The sequence below is a fragment of the Salvelinus fontinalis genome, chromosome 11 (assembly GCF_029448725.1).
Source record: "Salvelinus fontinalis isolate EN_2023a chromosome 11, ASM2944872v1, whole genome shotgun sequence".
Classification (NCBI taxonomy): Eukaryota; Metazoa; Chordata; class Actinopteri; order Salmoniformes; family Salmonidae; genus Salvelinus; species Salvelinus fontinalis.
In genome coordinates, this window is record NC_074675.1 from 28,068,603 (window position 1) to 28,080,775 (window position 12,173).

Below are 12,173 nucleotides of genomic sequence, written 5' to 3' on the forward strand. Positions count from 1 at the left end.
GCTAGTATTCCAATGTAAAATATGTCAATCTGGCATGAAAAACTTTAGCATTTATATTTATCTCGCTTGAAGGACAATGTTGGTCCAGTGTGTGTGTGTGTGTGATTGTGTGTATATGTGTGCCTTTATGCCATGAAAGTGACTCGCCATTATATCATACTTCCGGAGTCAGTCCCCTAATTATTATGAATGAATTTGACGATTATATATTACATTCTTGAAAATGCAGTGGTTTAAGATATATATTTATCAAATGATATCCGTGATTGTGGCTGAATTTACTCCTGCCAGATGCCTTTAAATAAAATGTTGCGCTGACGAAGATTGCTCGGCATTTTTGCCCTTTTAAGGACATTCAAAAAGCTAACAAACGTTAGAAAACTACAGGGCTACTTCCTTGAAAATGTTGTGGCACTTTCGTTGCACCTTGACACAACCATTGGAACAAAGTGTTGTTGTGTCGTAAACTCCATGTACAGTTGGATGAGATCACAGATGGCCAGAGGTCAACTGTCAGGGTCAAATACACCACAAGTCTCTGTTGTGCAATTGGTTAGCGCGTTAGACTGTTAAGCTAAAGGTTGGTGGTTTGAGCCGACCCAGGGATGAGAGTTTTCAGTTTGTAGTGCTCCATGAAGCGACATCCTGGACTTGAATTGAGATTCCCTGTGACTTTGGCTGGCTGAGGGTCAATTCCACCACAAGCTTCTGTAGCGCAATCTGTTACCGCGTGGGCTGTCAATCTAAAGGTTGGTGCTTTGACCCCATCCAGGGATGACATTTTTCAGATTGTAGCGATGTGAACAGACCCTTCCTGACTTGTAGTGATCTTCCATGTGACTTTGGGCTGCTGAGGGTCATTATAACCACTACTCTCTGTGGCACAATTCCTTGAAACTGTTGCGGCAGGTTCGTTGCACGTTGACACAACCATTGGAACAAAGTGTCATTTTGTCGAAAACTCCATGTACAGTTGGATGAGATCACAGATGGCCAGAGGTCAAGTGTCAGGGTCAAACACACCACAAGTCTCTGTGAAGCAATTGGTCAGCGCGTTAGACTGTCAATTTAAAGGTTGGTGCTTCGACCCCACCCAGGGATGACATTTTTCAGATTGTAGCGACGTGAACAGACCCTTCCTGACTTGTAGTGATCTTCCATGTGTCTTTGGCCTGCTGAGGGTCGTTGTAATTGCAAGTCTCTGTGGCGCAATTGCTTAGCGCGTTAGACTGTTAATCTAAAGGTTGGTGGCTCGAGCCCACCCAGGGACGCTAGCTTCACATTTCTGCTGTTGTGGAAACACTTTCCTGGACTTACAGTAGGCTAGTTTTTGACCTGCTGTGCCTCCTGTTATCTTATGTGATTGGTGTGTTGTTGAACGTGAAAGATGACAATTTGCTATACCTACTGGTAAAATGGCTGTCAATGTTCTGTGATCTTCTGTTACTCAATAGGTTGATCATTCTGTGGTCTCCAAGGAACATATCATTTATTAATATTAATCCGGCTAGTATTCCAATGTAAAATATGTCAATCTGGCATGAAAAACTTTAGCATTTATATTTATCTCGCTTGAAGGACAATGTTGGTCCAGTGTGTGTGTGTGTGTGATTGTGTGTATATGTGTGCCTTTATGCCATGAAAGTGACTCGCCATTATATCATACTTCCGGAGTCAGTCCCCTAATTATTATGAATGAATTTGACGATTATATATTACATTCTTGAAAATGCAGTGGTTTAAGATATATATTTATCAAATGATATCCGTGATTGTGGCTGAATTTACTCCTGCCAGATGCCTTTAAATAAAATGTTGCGCTGACGAAGATTGCTCGGCATTTTTGCCCTTTTAAGGACATTCAAAAAGCTAACAAACGTTAGAAAACTACAGGGCTACTTCCTTGAAAATGTTGTGGCACTTTCGTTGCACCTTGACACAACCATTGGAACAAAGTGTTGTTGTATCGTAAACTCCATGTACAGTTGGATGAGATCACAGATGGCCAGAGGTCAACTGTCAGGGTCAAATACACCACAAGTCTCTGTTGTGCAATTGGTTAGCGCGTTAGACTGTTAAGCTAAAGGTTGGTGGTTTGAGCCGACCCAGGGATGAGAGTTTTCAGTTTGTAGTGCTCCATGAAGCGACATCCTGGACTTGAATTGAGATTCCCTGTGACTTTGGCTGGCTGAGGGTCAATTCCACCACAAGCTTCTGTAGCGCAATCTGTTACCGCGTGGGCTGTCAATCTAAAGGTTGGTGCTTTGACCCCATCCAGGGATGACATTTTTCAGATTGTAGCGATGTGAACAGACCCTTCCTGACTTGTAGTGATCTTCCATGTGACTTTGGGCTGCTGAGGGTCATTATAACCTCTACTCTCTGTGGCACAATTCCTTGAAACTGTTGCGGCAGGTTCGTTGCACGTTGACACAACCATTGGAACAAAGTGTCATTTTGTCGAAAACTCCATGTACAGTTGGATGAGATCACAGATGGCCAGAGGTCAAGTGTCAGGGTCAAACACACCACAAGTCTCTGTGAAGCAATTGGTCAGCGCGTTAGACTGTCAATTTAAAGGTTGGTGCTTCGACCCCACCCAGGGATGACATTTTTCAGATTGTAGCGACGTGAACAGACCCTTCCTGACTTGTAGTGATCTTCCATGTGTCTTTGGCCTGCTGAGGGTCGATGTAATTGCAAGTCTCTGTGGCGCAATTGGTTAGCGCGTTAGACTGTTAATCTAAAGGTTGGTGGTTCGAGCCCACCCAGGGACGCTAGCTTCACATTTCTGCTGTTGTGGAAACACTTTCCTGGACTTACAGTAGGCTAGTTTTTGACCTGCTGTGCCTCCTGTTATCTTATGTGATTGGTGTGTTGTTGAACGTGAAAGATGACAATTTGCTATACCTACTGGTAAAATGGCTGTCAATGTTCTGTGATCTTCTGTTACTCAATAGCTTGATCATTCTGTGGTCTCCAAGGAACATATTATTTATTATTATTAATCCGGCTAGTATTCCAATGTAAAATATGTCAATCTGGCATGAAAAACTTTAGCATTTATATTTATCTCGCTTGAAGGACAATGTTGGTCCAGTGTGTGTGTGTGTGTGATTGTGTGTATATGTGTGCCTTTATGCCATGAAAGTGACTCGCCATTATATCATACTTCCGGAGTCAGTCCCCTAATTATTATGAATGAATTTGACGATTATATATTACATTCTTGAAAATGCAGTGGTTTAAGATATATATTTATCAAATGATATCCGTGATTGTGGCTGAATTTACTCCTGCCAGATGCCTTTAAATAAAATGTTGCGCTGACGAAGATTGCTCGGCATTTTTGCCCTTTTAAGGACATTCAAAAAGCTAACAAACGTTAGAAAACTACAGGGCTACTTCCTTGAAAATGTTGTGGCACTTTCGTTGCACCTTGACACAACCATTGGAACAAAGTGTTGTTGTGTCGTAAACTCCATGTACAGTTGGATGAGATCACAGATGGCCAGAGGTCAACTGTCAGGGTCAAATACACCACAAGTCTCTGTTGTGCAATTGGTTAGCGCGTTAGACTGTTAAGCTAAAGGTTGGTGGTTTGAGCCGACCCAGGGATGAGAGTTTTCAGTTTGTAGTGCTCCATGAAGCGACATCCTGGACTTGAATTGAGATTCCCTGTGACTTTGGCTGGCTGAGGGTCAATTCCACCACAAGCTTCTGTAGCGCAATCTGTTACCGCGTGGGCTGTCAATCTAAAGGTTGGTGCTTTGACCCCATCCAGGGATGACATTTTTCAGATTGTAGCGATGTGAACAGACCCTTCCTGACTTGTAGTGATCTTCCATGTGACTTTGGGCTGCTGAGGGTCATTATAACCACTACTCTCTGTGGCACAATTCCTTGAAACTGTTGCGGCAGGTTCGTTGCACGTTGACACAACCATTGGAACAAAGTGTCATTTTGTCGAAAACTCCATGTACAGTTGGATGAGATCACAGATGGCCAGAGGTCAAGTGTCAGGGTCAAACACACCACAAGTCTCTGTGAAGCAATTGGTCAGCGCGTTAGACTGTCAATTTAAAGGTTGGTGCTTCGACCCCACCCAGGGATGACATTTTTCAGATTGTAGCGACGTGAACAGACCCTTCCTGACTTGTAGTGATCTTCCATGTGTCTTTGGCCTGCTGAGGGTCGTTGTAATTGCAAGTCTCTGTGGCGCAATTGCTTAGCGCGTTAGACTGTTAATCTAAAGGTTGGTGGCTCGAGCCCACCCAGGGACGCTAGCTTCACATTTCTGCTGTTGTGGAAACACTTTCCTGGACTTACAGTAGGCTAGTTTTTGACCTGCTGTGCCTCCTGTTATCTTATGTGATTGGTGTGTTGTTGAACGTGAAAGATGACAATTTGCTATACCTACTGGTAAAATGGCTGTCAATGTTCTGTGATCTTCTGTTACTCAATAGGTTGATCATTCTGTGGTCTCCAAGGAACATATCATTTATTAATATTAATCCGGCTAGTATTCCAATGTAAAATATGTCAATCTGGCATGAAAAACTTTAGCATTTATATTTATCTCGCTTGAAGGACAATGTTGGTCCAGTGTGTGTGTGTGTGTGATTGTGTGTATATGTGTGCCTTTATGCCATGAAAGTGACTCGCCATTATATCATACTTCCGGAGTCAGTCCCCTAATTATTATGAATGAATTTGACGATTATATATTACATTCTTGAAAATGCAGTGGTTTAAGATATATATTTATCAAATGATATCCGTGATTGTGGCTGAATTTACTCCTGCCAGATGCCTTTAAATAAAATGTTGCGCTGACGAAGATTGCTCGGCATTTTTGCCCTTTTAAGGACATTCAAAAAGCTAACAAACGTTAGAAAACTACAGGGCTACTTCCTTGAAAATGTTGTGGCACTTTCGTTGCACCTTGACACAACCATTGGAACAAAGTGTTGTTGTATCGTAAACTCCATGTACAGTTGGATGAGATCACAGATGGCCAGAGGTCAACTGTCAGGGTCAAATACACCACAAGTCTCTGTTGTGCAATTGGTTAGCGCGTTAGACTGTTAAGCTAAAGGTTGGTGGTTTGAGCCGACCCAGGGATGAGAGTTTTCAGTTTGTAGTGCTCCATGAAGCGACATCCTGGACTTGAATTGAGATTCCCTGTGACTTTGGCTGGCTGAGGGTCAATTCCACCACAAGCTTCTGTAGCGCAATCTGTTACCGCGTGGGCTGTCAATCTAAAGGTTGGTGCTTTGACCCCATCCAGGGATGACATTTTTCAGATTGTAGCGATGTGAACAGACCCTTCCTGACTTGTAGTGATCTTCCATGTGACTTTGGGCTGCTGAGGGTCATTATAACCTCTACTCTCTGTGGCACAATTCCTTGAAACTGTTGCGGCAGGTTCGTTGCACGTTGACACAACCATTGGAACAAAGTGTCATTTTGTCGAAAACTCCATGTACAGTTGGATGAGATCACAGATGGCCAGAGGTCAAGTGTCAGGGTCAAACACACCACAAGTCTCTGTGAAGCAATTGGTCAGCGCGTTAGACTGTCAATTTAAAGGTTGGTGCTTCGACCCCACCCAGGGATGACATTTTTCAGATTGTAGCGACGTGAACAGACCCTTCCTGACTTGTAGTGATCTTCCATGTGTCTTTGGCCTGCTGAGGGTCGATGTAATTGCAAGTCTCTGTGGCGCAATTGGTTAGCGCGTTAGACTGTTAATCTAAAGGGTGGTGGTTCGAGCCCACCCAGGGACGCTAGCTTCACAATTCTGCTGTTGTGTAAACACTTTCCTGGACTTACAGTAGGCTAGTTTTTGACCTGCTGTGCCTCCTGTTATCTTATGTGATTGGTGTGTTGTTGAACGTGAAAGATGACAATTTGCTATACCTACTGGTAAAATGGCTGTCAATGTTCTGTGATCTTCTGTTACTCAATAGCTTGATCATTCTGTGGTCTCCAAGGAACATATCATTTATTAATATTAATCCGGCTAGTATTCCAATGTAAAATATGTCAATCTGGCATGAAAAACTTTAGCATTTATATTTATCTCGCTTGAAGGACAATGTTGGTCCAGTGTGTGTGTGTGTGTGATTGTGTGTATATGTGTGCCTTTATGCCATGAAAGTGACTCGCCATTATATCATACTTCCGGAGTCAGTCCCCTAATTATTATGAATGAATTTGACGATTATATATTACATTCTTGAAAATGCAGTGGTTTAAGATATATATTTATCAAATGATATCCGTGATTGTGGCTGAATTTACTCCTGCCAGATGCCTTTAAATAAAATGTTGCGCTGACGAAGATTGCTCGGCATTTTTGCCCTTTTAAGGCCATTCAAAAAGCTAACAAACGTTAGAAAACTACAGGGCTACTTCCTTGAAAATGTTGTGGCACTTTCGTTGCACCTTGACACAACCATTGGAACAAAGTGTTGTTGTGTCGTAAACTCCATGTACAGTTGGATGAGATCACGGATGGCCAGAGGTCAACTGTCAGGGTCAAATACACCACAAGTCTCTGTTGTGCAATTGGTTAGCACGTTAGACTGTTAAGCTAAAGGTTGGTGGTTTGAGCCGACCCAGGGATGAGAGTTTTCAGTTTGTAGTGCTCCATGAAGCGACATCCTGGACTTGAATTGAGATTCCCTGTGACTTTGGCTGGCTGAGGGTCAATTCCACCACAAGCTTCTGTAGCGCAATCTGTTACCGCGTGGGCTGTCAATCTAAAGGTTGGTGCTTTGACCCCATCCAGGGATGACATTTTTCAGATTGTAGCGATGTGAACAGACCCTTCCTGACTTGTAGTGATCTTCCATGTGACTTTGGGCTGCTGAGGGTCATTATAACCATTACTCTCTGTGGCACAATTCCTTGAAACTGTTGCGGCAGTTTCGTTGCACGTTGACACAACCATTTGAACAAAGTGTCATTTTGTCGAAAACTCCATGTACAGTTGGATGAGATCACAGATGGCCAGAGGTCAAGTGTCAGGGTCAAACACACCACAAGTCTCTGTGAAGCAATTGGTCAGCGCGTTAGACTGTCAATTTAAAGGTTGGTGCTTCGACCCCACCCAGGGATGAAATTTTTCAGATTGTAGCGACGTGAACAGACCCTTCCTGACTTGTAGTGATCTACCATGTGTCTTTGGCCTGCTGAGGGTCGATGTAATTGCAAGTCTCTGTGGCGCAATTGGTTAGCGCGTTAGACTGTTAATCTAAAGGTTGGTGGTTCGAGCCCACCCAGGGATGCTAGCTTCACATTTCTGCTGTTGTGGAAACACTTTCCTGGACTTACAGTAGGCTAGTTTTTGACCTGCTGTGCCTCCTGTTATCTTATGTGATTGGTGTGTTGTTGAACGTGAAAGATGACAATTTGCTAGACCTACTGGTAAAATGGCTGTCAATGTTCTGTGATCTTCTGTTACTCAATAGCTTGATCATTCTGTGGTCTCCAAGGAACATATCATTTATTAATATTAATCCGGCTAGTATTCCAATGTAAAATATGTCAATCTGGCATGAAAAACTTTAGCATTTATATTTATCTCGCTTGAAGGACAATGTTGGACCAGTGTGTGTGTGTGTGTGATTGTGTGTATATGTGTGCCTTTATGCCATGAAAGTGACTCGCCATTATATCATACTTCCGGAGTCAGTCCCCTAATTATTATGAATGAATTTGACGATTATATATTACATTCTTGAAAATGCAGTGGTTTAAGATATATATTTATCAAATGATATCCGTGATTGTGGCTGAATTTACTCCTACCAGATGCCTTTAAATAAAATGTTGCGCTGACGAAGATTGCTCGGCATTTTTGCCCTTTTAAGGACATTCAAAAAGCTAACAAACGTTAGAAAACTACAGGGCTACTTCCTTGAAAATGTTGTGGCACTTTCGTTGCACCTTGACACAACCATTGGAACAAAGTGTTGTTGTGTCGTAAACTCCATGTACAGTTGGATGAGATCACGGATGGCCAGAGGTCAACTGTCAGGGTCAAATACACCACAAGTCTCTGTTGTGCAATTGGTTAGCACGTTAGACTGTTAAGCTAAAGGTTGGTGGTTTGAGCCGACCCAGGGATGAGAGTTTTCAGTTTGTAGTGCTCCATGAAGCGACATCCTGGACTTGAATTGAGATTCCCTGTGACTTTGGCTGGCTGAGGGTCAATTCCACCACAAGCTTCTGTAGCGCAATCTGTTACCGCGTGGGCTGTCAATCTAAAGGTTGGTGCTTTGACCCCATCCAGGGATGACATTTTTCAGATTGTAGCGATGTGAACAGACCCTTCCTGACTTGTAGTGATCTTCCATGTGACTTTGGGCTGCTGAGGGTCATTATAACCACTACTCTCTGTGGCACAATTCCTTGAAACTGTTGCGGCAGTTTCGTTGCACGTTGACACAACCATTGGAACAAAGTGTCATTTTGTCGAAAACTCCATGTACAGTTGGATGAGATCACAGATGGCCAGAGGTCAAGTGTCAGGGTCAAACACACCACAAGTCTCTGTGAAGCAATTGGTCAGCGCGTTAGACTGTCAATTTAAAGGTTGGTGCTTCGACCCCACCCAGGGATGACATTTTTCAGATTGTAGCGACGTGAACAGACCCTTCGTGACTTGTAGTGATCTTCCATGTGACTTTGGCCTGCTGAGGGTCATTGTAATTTCAAGTCTCTGTGGCGCAATTGGTTAGCGCGTTAGACTGTTAATCTAAAGGTTGGTGGTTCGAGCCCACCCAGGGACGCTAGCTTCATATTTCTGCTGTTGTGGAAACACCTTCCTGGATTTACAGTAGGCTAGTTTTTGACCTGCTGTGCCTCCTGTTATCTTATGTGATTGGTGTGTTGTTGAACGTGAAAGATGACAATTTGCTATACCTACTGGTAAAATGGCTGTCAATGTTCTGTGATCTTCTGTTACTCAATAGCTTGATCGTTCTGTGGTCTCCAAGGAACATATCATTTATTAATATTAATCCGGCTAGTATTCCAATGTAAAATATGTCAATCTGGCATGAAAAACTTTAGCATTTATATTTATCTCGCTTGAAGGACAATGTTGGTCCAGTGTGTGTGTGTGTGTGTGATTGTGTGTATATGTGTGCCTTTATGCCATGAAAGTGACTCGCCATTATATCATACTTCCGGAGTCAGTCCCCTAATTATTATGAATGAATTTGACGATTATATATTACATTCTTGAAAATGCAGTGGTTTAAGATATATATTTATCAAATGATATTCGTGATTGTGGCTGAATTTACTCCTGCCAGATGCCTTTAAATAAAATGTTGCGCTGACGAAGATTGCTCGGCATTTTTGCCCTTTTAAGGACATTCAAAAAGCTAACAAACGTTAGAAAACTACAGGGCTACTTCCTTGAAAATGTTGTGGCACTTTCGTTGCACCTTGACACAACCATTGGAACAAAGTGTTGTTGTGTCGTAAACTCCATGTACAGTTGGATGAGATCACAGATGGCCAGAGGTCAACTGTCAGGGTCAAATACACCACAAGTCTCTGTTGTGCAATTGGTTAGCGCGTTAGACTGTTAAGCTAAAGGTTGGTGGTTTGAGCCGACCCAGGGATGAGAGTTTTCAGTTTGTAGTGCTCCATGAAGCGACTTCCTGGACTTGAATTGAGATTCCCTGTGACTTTGGCTGGCTGAGGGTCAATTCCACCACAAGCTTCTGTAGCGCAATCTGTTACCGCGTGGGCTGTCAATCTAAAGGTTGGTGCTTTGACCCCATCCAGGGATGACATTTTTCAGATTGTAGCGATGTGAACAGACCCTTCCTGACTTGTAGTGATCTTCCATGTGACTTTGGGCTGCTGAGGGTCATTATAACCACTACTCTCTGTGGCACAATTCCTTGAAACTGTTGCGGCAGTTTCGTTGCACGTTGACACAACCATTGGAACAAAGTGTCATTTTGTCGAAAACTCCATGTACAGTTGGATGAGATCACAGATGGCCAGAGGTCAACTGTCAGGGTCAAATACACCACAAGTCTCTGTTGTGCAATTGGTTAGCGCGTTAGACTGTTAAGCTAAAGGTTGGTGGTTTGAGCCGACCCAGGGATGAGAGTTTTCAGTTTGTAGTGCTCCATGAAGCGACTTCCTGGACTTGAATTGAGATTCCCTGTGACTTTGGCTGGCTGAGGGTCAATTCCACCACAAGCTTCTGTAGCGCAATCTGTTAACGCGTGGGCTGTCAATCTAAAGGTTGGTGCTTTGACCCCATCCAGGGATGACATTTTTCAGATTGTAGCGATGTGAACAGACCCTTCCTGACTTGTAGTGATCTTCCATGTGACTTTGGGCTGCTGAGGGTCATTATAACCACTACTCTCTGTGGCACAATTCCTTGAAACTGTTGCGGCAGTTTCGTTGCACGTTGACACAACCATTGGAACAAAGTGTCATTTTGTCGAAAACTCCATGTACAGTTGGATGAGATCACAGATGGCCAGAGGTCAATTGTCAGGGTCAAACACACCACAAGTCTCTGTGAAGCAATTGGTCAGCGCGTTAGACTGTCAATTTAAAGGTTGGTGCTTCGACCCCACCCAGGGATGACATTTTTCAGATTGTAGCGACGTGAACAGACCCTTCCTGACTTGTAGTGATCTTCCATGTGACTTTGGCCTGCTGAGGGTCATTGTAATTTCAAGTCTCTGTGGCGCAATTGGTTAGCGCGTTAGACTGTTAATCTAAAGGTTGGTGGTTTGAGCCCACCCAGGGACGCTAGCCTCATATTTCTGCTGTTGTGGAAACACCTTCCTGGACTTACAGTAGGCTAGTTTTTGACCTGCTGTGCCTCCTGTTATCTTATTTGATTGGTGTGTTGTTGAACGTGAAAGATGACAATTTGCTATACCTACTGGTAAAATGGCTGTCAATGTTCTGTGATCTTCTGTTACTCAATAGCTTGATCATTCTGTGGTCTCCAAGGAAAATATCATTTATTAATATTAATCCGGCTAGTATTCCAATGTAAAATATGTCAATCTGGCATGAAAAACTTTAGCATTTATATTTATCTCGCTTGAAGGACAATGTTGGTCCAGTGTGTGTGTGTGTGTGATTGTGTGTATATGTGTGCCTTTATGCCATGAAAGTGACTCGCCATTATATCATACTTCCGGAGTCAGTCCCCTAATTATTATGAATGAATTTGACGATTATATATTACATTCTTGAAAATGCAGTGGTTTAAGATATATATTTATCAAATGATATCCGTGATTGTGGCTGAATTTACTCCTGCCAGATGCCTTTAAATAAAATGTTGCGCTGACGAAGATTGCTCGGCATTTTTGCCCTTTTAAGGCCATTCAAAAAGCTAACAAACGTTAGAAAACTACAGGGCTACTTCCTTGAAAATGTTGTGGCACTTTCGTTGCACCTTGACACAACCATTGGAACAAAGTGTTGTTGTGTCGTAAACTCCATGTACAGTTGGATGAGATCACGGATGGCCAGAGGTCAACTGTCAGGGTCAAATACACCACAAGTCTCTGTTGTGCAATTGGTTAGCACGTTAGACTGTTAAGCTAAAGGTTGGTGGTTTGAGCCGACCCAGGGATGAGAGTTTTCAGTTTGTAGTGCTCCATGAAGCGACATCCTGGACTTGAATTGAGATTCCCTGTGACTTTGGCTGGCTGAGGGTCAATTCCACCACAAGCTTCTGTAGCGCAATCTGTTACCGCGTGGGCTGTCAATCTAAAGGTTGGTGCTTTGACCCCATCCAGGGATGACATTTTTCAGATTGTAGCGATGTGAACAGACCCTTCCTGACTTGTAGTGATCTTCCATGTGACTTTGGGCTGCTGAGGGTCATTATAACCACTACTCTCTGTGGCACAATTCCTTGAAACTGTTGCGGCAGTTTCGTTGCACGTTGACACAACCATTGGAACAAAGTGTCATTTTGTCGAAAACTCCATGTACAGTTGGATGAGATCACAGATGGCCAGAGGTCAAGTGTCAGGGTCAAACACACCACAAGTCTCTGTGAAGCAATTGGTCAGCGCGTTAGACTGTCAATTTAAAGGTTGGTGCTTCGACCCCACCCAGGGATGACATTTTTCAGATTGTAGCGACGTGAACAGACC

At 43.2% G+C, this 12,173-nt stretch overlaps 7 non-coding genes across 7 annotated transcripts; all 7 read left to right on the top strand.

The window, feature by feature from the left end:
* Nucleotides 1-1,197: 1,197 nt before the first annotated feature.
* On the top strand, nucleotides 1,198-1,271 carry trnan-guu (transfer RNA asparagine (anticodon GUU)). Its single transcript has one exon. It is a non-coding gene; the product is annotated as a tRNA-Asn (tRNA).
* A 1,432-nt stretch (nucleotides 1,272-2,703) lies between these two features.
* On the top strand, nucleotides 2,704-2,777 carry trnan-guu (transfer RNA asparagine (anticodon GUU)). The gene has a single exon. It is a non-coding gene; the product is annotated as a tRNA-Asn (tRNA).
* Nucleotides 2,778-4,209: 1,432 nt separating this feature from the next.
* Nucleotides 4,210-4,283, top strand: trnan-guu (transfer RNA asparagine (anticodon GUU)). Its single transcript has one exon. It is a non-coding gene; the product is annotated as a tRNA-Asn (tRNA).
* Nucleotides 4,284-5,715: 1,432 nt separating this feature from the next.
* trnan-guu (transfer RNA asparagine (anticodon GUU)) lies at nucleotides 5,716-5,789 on the top strand. The gene has a single exon. It is a non-coding gene; the product is annotated as a tRNA-Asn (tRNA).
* A 1,432-nt stretch (nucleotides 5,790-7,221) lies between these two features.
* Nucleotides 7,222-7,295, top strand: trnan-guu (transfer RNA asparagine (anticodon GUU)). Its single transcript has one exon. It is a non-coding gene; the product is annotated as a tRNA-Asn (tRNA).
* A 1,432-nt stretch (nucleotides 7,296-8,727) lies between these two features.
* On the top strand, nucleotides 8,728-8,801 carry trnan-guu (transfer RNA asparagine (anticodon GUU)). The gene has a single exon. It is a non-coding gene; the product is annotated as a tRNA-Asn (tRNA).
* Nucleotides 8,802-10,729: 1,928 nt separating this feature from the next.
* trnan-guu (transfer RNA asparagine (anticodon GUU)) lies at nucleotides 10,730-10,803 on the top strand. Its single transcript has one exon. It is a non-coding gene; the product is annotated as a tRNA-Asn (tRNA).
* Nucleotides 10,804-12,173: the final 1,370 nt, after the last annotated feature.